The sequence below is a fragment of the Prosopis cineraria genome, unplaced genomic scaffold (assembly GCF_029017545.1).
Source record: "Prosopis cineraria cultivar Desert tree isolate PC_DT_omini unplaced genomic scaffold, ASM2901754v1 PC885, whole genome shotgun sequence".
Lineage (NCBI taxonomy): Eukaryota > Viridiplantae > Streptophyta > Magnoliopsida > Fabales > Fabaceae > Prosopis > Prosopis cineraria.
The window spans coordinates 1-6,793 of record NW_026556210.1 but is presented as its reverse complement, the minus strand read 5'-3'; the positions used below and the strand labels follow the sequence as shown (position 1 = coordinate 6,793).

Genomic DNA, 6,793 nt, shown 5'->3' with positions numbered 1-6,793 from the left:
TCATAGACTCAGGCATTGATCGTAGAGCAAATGTTGAAGCCCTACCAATCCAAAAACATCAGAAACTACCCCAACCATGATGTACTGAGGAAGCAAACACCAAACCCTAATTGTTGGCACTATTGCTTCTGAATCGTCCAAGAGATTGTGCTCACTTGCTACTTTAAGCCTTTTAGCCTCAACCAGGGCAGCCACAAGCATGATTAGAACATAAAGGAAAATGCTGAAACCTAGTCTTTGAAGCATTGTGATGCCTGTTGCAATTCCTGTGAATTTTCTTATTAGAGGCACCAAGAGTCTGTGATAGATTGGGATTGTGATAATTGTGGTGATGAAAGTGAAGCCTCAGAGTGATTCTGGTGTGATGCTGAAGTGGGGTCCAACAGTGGATCGAACCATTGTGCTGCCTTGTTTGGTGAAGAAGGTTGTGACTTGAGCTATAACTAAACCATTGTACAGGCTTGCTAGCCATAAGGGTATGAGGCTAAACCGCTAAAAACTAGCTTTATTTCTTTCACTTGTTGGCATGGGGATGGGGGGACTAGTTAGGGGGTCACAGCCTCATAACCTTTTTTATCTTTTCTCAATAAAATACAGGGGCTATATATTTTCAATCTCCTAAAGTTGGCATATTATAGAAACCTTGACACACTAGATGACACACTAGATGACATTGTCATTTCGATTATATACGTTGTCTTTAAGCATATATAGTATAACTATTTTAATAGCTTGAAGATATAGTTATCATAAAATCTATTAATTTTTAAAGAGATAATATTACTACACATGCTCTTAATTAGAGCATTGGTGATATCATTTAATTTTGTTTTCATTTGATATTTGATGAAATAAATTATAAAAATTATATCTAAGCTTTGTCAAGAGCTGCAACAAAAAGATATAATTGACCTAAAGATTTTGTGACAATTAAGTATTTTTATTGTGTTGATATATTTATTTACTATGATTATCAATTGAAAAAATTAAATAGTAAATTCAACAAATAAGTAATAGAGTATCTTAAATTGAACAAAACTTAAATCTCAATGATGTATTTAAATCATTCAGTATTCATAGCTAGGAAAGATGATAGTTTATTTTTAATGATAGTTTATTTTTAAAAATAAATTGTTAAAAAGTTTATCAATCCCAAATATGATAATTGGTTGTTTTTCCATGAAAAATTGAGTGCAAAACTTAAAAAATGAAGGTATATATTTATTTTTATTATATATTTGTAAAATTGAATTTAAATATATATGTTGAAATATTTATATTATGTTAGTTACATGTATAAATTTAACTTTTCTTCGATTATCATATATATTTGTCATCCCTCGACTCCTAATAAAAATTCATGCCTCCACCCCTATCCACTTGGTTTAATGAACATAGCCTCCAAGGCTTTCTATCATTGCCTGATGCATCAACGTCGTCAATGATCATTGCCTTGTCCAAAAATCTGTAGCATGTCAAAAGTACAAATTAAACTTGGTATATTTTATCATGTTATACAAGTGATAGAAATCATGCAAAGATATCAAATAGATAGACCTTATTATTTGTTTTCTCAGGTAAACTCATATCTAATGCACCCTCCTTTCCAAATTATAAGACAACTTTGAAAAAATTTTGTTATTTCAAAATATAAAATAATTTGAGAAAAATAAGGTTTCATTAATAATACCTTTTTAATATTATCCTTCAAGTGGAGAGAAAATTAAATAAAATTATAGTGTAATGATTAAGTGCGTAGGAGTATTTTTAAAAGTTTATAACTTTTTTAAAAAAGTAAGTTTATAAAATGTCATTATTGAGTTATTTAATACCCATTTTTTTTAATTATTCACGGAAATTCGATTCCTACCACTAGAACCAATACATACAGTTGGCTTTCGATGAGCATAAGGAGTAGGATCCTCCAACAAGTTGGCTTTTATTATATTTAATGTTCCAAAACATCTATATAAATGTAAAATGTGTTCTAATTTGTTGAAAATATGTCAAATAATTTTTTTTCAAACATAATTAACACTTGTTTCATATAAGTAACTACGATTGAACTTTAGTTCTTTTTAAATTTAAATGTATAATAATAAATATCGAATGCAGAAAAGGGAAAATGATATTTAATTTGAATCCCTTAAGAGAATTAGTAGCACGTTGATTCCTGTGACAAAAAGTTATTTATATATATATATATATAGAGAGAGAGAGAGAGAAGAGGGAGTATATCATTCAAATTGAGTCAGTATTGACGGGATCAAAGTGTCTCTCCTATTTCTGTTTTTACTGTTAAGTTTTAAACCTTGGGACAATTATATTAAAATCTCATGCAATTTAGTTCAGTTGTCAATGAACCTTACAGTAATTAATTCATTTATGTGAGACCTAACTGTAATTCTCCCTTAAACCTTGAATTTATATTTCTGTTTATTTGATAATATAATTGCTATTTTATAAAGGAAAAAAAGATCTTGCCGGCCAAAAAAAAAAAGGATCAATGTGTCAATAATTATTTTTTAAGGAATCTAACTGTTATTAATTTTCTATCTATATAGGAGAAGCCACACTCCCTAGTCCCTCCATTAAAAAATATAAAGAATTTTAACCACTTACATTTCACTATAATTTAACTAATTAAATCAAAGGTGCTAGGACGCTATTTATGAATTTAGCTTTAACCCTCAAAGTCAAAGCGTTAAATATGAGATATTCTAAGAATTTAAGTAATTAAATGTAACTATTCAAATAAAATCCTAATCCAAATCTAAGAGAAATCATTTTGATAAAACAAAAATTCTAAATCTAATAATTTTCTATCCCATCACCTACCATTGTTTAAGCCTTTGCCCTTAAAATTATTTTAGGATATTATTTATATTCTAATTAACAAGACACAATATTCATAAATAGTGTGGCTCATTTTCCAGATAAGTCATGCTAGTTAGATCAATAGATTATGGAGAACATCTATAATATTTCACCTACTTTAACATGTAACACTTTGTCCCTTGAAATTATCATTAAAAAGGTAAAATTATCATAAATTAATCAAGATCAAATACAAGTTTATATCAAACTAGACACTTGTCAAGTTGTTAACAATGTAGCTTGTTCATTACATATCCGGGCTCAAAGAACTTCTATAGAAATACTTATATATTACTCATCAATAAAGTCCTCCTCACATCTGTAATGGGGTTTGAAATTAACTTGTAAGTTTTGAATCAAATTCTTACAAATAGACGACACAATTGTTGACAAAATACACACCTAATCATTGCTTATAGATTGAGATTGTAGATTTTAGAGGCTTTTTGGTACATATACCGCTTAGAACAACAAAAACAGCCAAATTCAAAGCCCCTAAACCAGCAAGCAACAAATAATAATAGTCAAGGTGTGACCTATTCAGATTATTCCCAAGCCGTCTTCTTTTGCTTGTTGTCTCTACAATCCATATAATACCACTACTTATAAAGTTTCCAATCCCAACATTACTAACATAAAATGCAGCACCAATGCTTCTCATAGCCTCTGGCATTTGATCGTAGCACAAATGCTGAAGCCCTACCAATGCAAAAGCATCAACAAACCCAACTAGAATATACTGAGGAAGCAACCACCAAACCCTAATTGGCACTATTGTCTTTGGATCGTCCAAGAGATTGTGCTCGCTTGCTGCTTTAACCCTTTTGGCCTCAACTAGTGCAGCCACAAGCATATTTTAGAATAGAACAGATTAAGCCAATGCCTGTTCTGGAGTATTGTGATGCCTGTGGGTTGCCTGTGAATTTTCTTACCATAGGCACGAAGAATCTGTCATAGATTGGGATTATGATAATACTGGGTGATGCAAGTGAAGCCAAAGAGTGCAGCTGGTGGAATCTTGAAGTGGGATCCATTAATGGATCGAACCATTGTACTGCCTTGTTTGATGTAGAAGGTTGTCGCTTGAGAAAAAACTACACTACTGTACAGGCATGTTAGCCATATGGGCATGAGGCCAAGCACTAGCTTCATCTCTTCCACTTGTTTAATGAGAATAGTCTCCAAGGATTTCTTGTATTGCTTGACAAATCAGTGTCATCAATTATCATTGCCTTGTCCAAAAATCTGAGACACGCCCGTCTAAGTGTGAAACTTTGTTTATTATCAGTGTACAAGTGATGTGATACAAATGGGATAAAAATACTACTATGACATCACCGATAGTTGATTGTTATAGTGAAGCAGACATTTTTTGGGAAATAACATGTAAGTCCCCTATAAAAAATTAATTACTTAAGGTCCCAATCACTTGTAAATATTGAAAATTTGGCAAGTAAATATTGAAGTTTGACTTATAAATAGCTGAAAAAAAATATTAATTTTTTATTTAGAATTAATTTGATTGTAATTTTCCTATTTTTCCCCTAATGAATACCTAGTTCGAAGGGCAAGGCCATGTCTTAAAGATAATGCTAATTGTTCTGGTAAACAAAGGGGCTAGTGACCATGGCTACATATTATTGAACTTTAGAGTGTCCATATTGCTCTAGTCCTACTAAGCTTCCAAAATCTAACTCAACTAAAACTTTTGTTTATAAAAAATAAAAAGAGTGTTCGTTGCTCTTCTATAAATACATTTGGAACAAAAAATAATGCTATATATGTAAGCCAAAGATTTTTTTTTTTCCAACAGAGGCATGCTACATGTCAATTATAGATTCTCTCTCTATAAAATTAATGGCCAATGTCTATAAACCCAAAGGCTATCAACATTGGAATAATTTTGACATTTAAAGAATGATATTGTTCTAATGTGTACTTTAGGACAACCAACACTTCTAAAAAATAGATCAGGGAGTGATGAAATATATACTTTCTCTTGTCCTATTTATAGGGCAAACAAAGAATAATTTTTTTAGTTATATTTATAAAGTCACATCATTAAATTTTTATCATAATTTTTTTTTACCTTCCATTGAATGTTGAAAAAAGAAAATATGTTATTGAGATCAGTGTGTATATTTAATAGAGGTAAAGTTGAAAACTTATTAAATTTTAAGACAGAGTTGATAAGTTTTAAGGTTTAAGGTTTTTTTATACTAATAAAACATGTTTAAAAGTGACTTATAAAAAGAATCAGATAAGTACTTTAAAGAAAAACCCTTTGTTCAAATGATAAGGTTATTCAAAGTACCAGAACAATGTTGGTTTTGCGAGCATAAGTTTTAGATTGAGGGTCCATAAGAATACCACCGCTGGGTGTATCTCCATGGCAAAACACCTCTTCCATCGCGCATCTCGTCCACTCGCCACTTCAAAATCGCGGCCGCGGCCACCCGTGTCGTGGTAGTAAAAGGACTTCCCAGTGGCCCTTGTTTTTTACCTTCTTATGCCTAACAAGAAATGCCAAATCCCAACTGCCATAACCGCTGCTAATATGCTAAACCCTATGTCCCATCCAACATATCCTAAATGCCAATAAAAAAAATAATTAAGATGAATCACAAAAAATAATATGAAAAAATAAATAATAATTATGTTAAAAAACATACTTTTAGTTATTTAACTTTGAATAAGATTTTATTTTAGTTCCTTAATTTTATTAAAGACTTTTTAGTCATTTAACCTCTATATCAAAACTTTTAAATATTATTAAAAATTTTTTTCCAATTTTTTTACATATTAATTAATTTTTTTAAATGATAATAATTCATTAAAAAAAAATAATCATTTGAAATTTAAAAATAATCCTTTTTTGAAATGCATGATTAAAGGTCATTATAAATTTTTTGTATTATTGGGAAAGAAGCATATTTGTATTCTCTGAATATTACTCATGTTTAATCAGTTGACGATCATTTACCTTTATTAATTGTTTATTAAAACGTTCTATCAATTCCAGTATATTTGCAACATTTTGCAAAAATAAATTGCTTGGTTTGGTTGTTCTGGTGTATCATGCTAAAAAAAATAAAAAAAAAATGCATTTTACCTCCACCTTCTCTTGATTAACTCTAAGATGTCATGTAACTAGAAAATTAAGTCCAAGGTTAAATTGAAACTTAGGATAAATAAAATAAACCAACCAATCAAAATTCTATTTATATATTATAGCTATACTTGTTATTGTTAGATTTGAATTTTTTTAATTTTCTAGTATTGAAATGGGACAAAGTAATTAAAAAAATAAGAAAAATGAAAATTACTTAATACCTGAATGTTAGTAACACCAAAATATGGCAGATAAAACACCAACGGCAAGTCCAAAGTACCACCAATTGAAGAAGGAGGTCTTAGCTATTATTCTTTGGCGATGACTCGTCGAATTGATCAGCAGCAAATGTTTGAATGCATGGCTTGTGCCCTCCTCTCCGATTGCCACTATGTAAAGTCCTATCAACAACATTAACTTTCGACTTGCAGAGTTGGAATCGCCGATGATGCCGATAGTATCAACAAAAGAGTTCCCTGCATGACGCACGCATCTTGTCATAACTCATTTCAATGAAGTGATTATGACAATCTGCTTGCGTGATGTCATTGTATGCTCTCTGTTTTAGCAGCTCTTTTTAATAGTAAGGAAGGATCACAACTCATGGCTTCCTTTAATGTACTTGGTCCCTCTCTACCATTTTGCACCATCTATTTTTAATATTTTGCACTTTATGAACTAACAAAAAATATTTGAGCTCAAAAATTTATTAGATATGTAATCTTGTAATGAGTAAGATAGGATATATGAAGAGACAGTTTATAGGAGATATGAAGAGACAGTGTATTTTCGTAAAAGACCCTA

The 6,793-nt window shown here is 30.5% G+C and overlaps 1 pseudogene; it reads right to left on the bottom strand.

The window, feature by feature from the left end:
* On the bottom strand, positions 1–6,490 carry LOC129298684 (protein NRT1/ PTR FAMILY 5.10-like; annotated as a pseudogene).
* Positions 6,491–6,793: the final 303 nt, after the last annotated feature.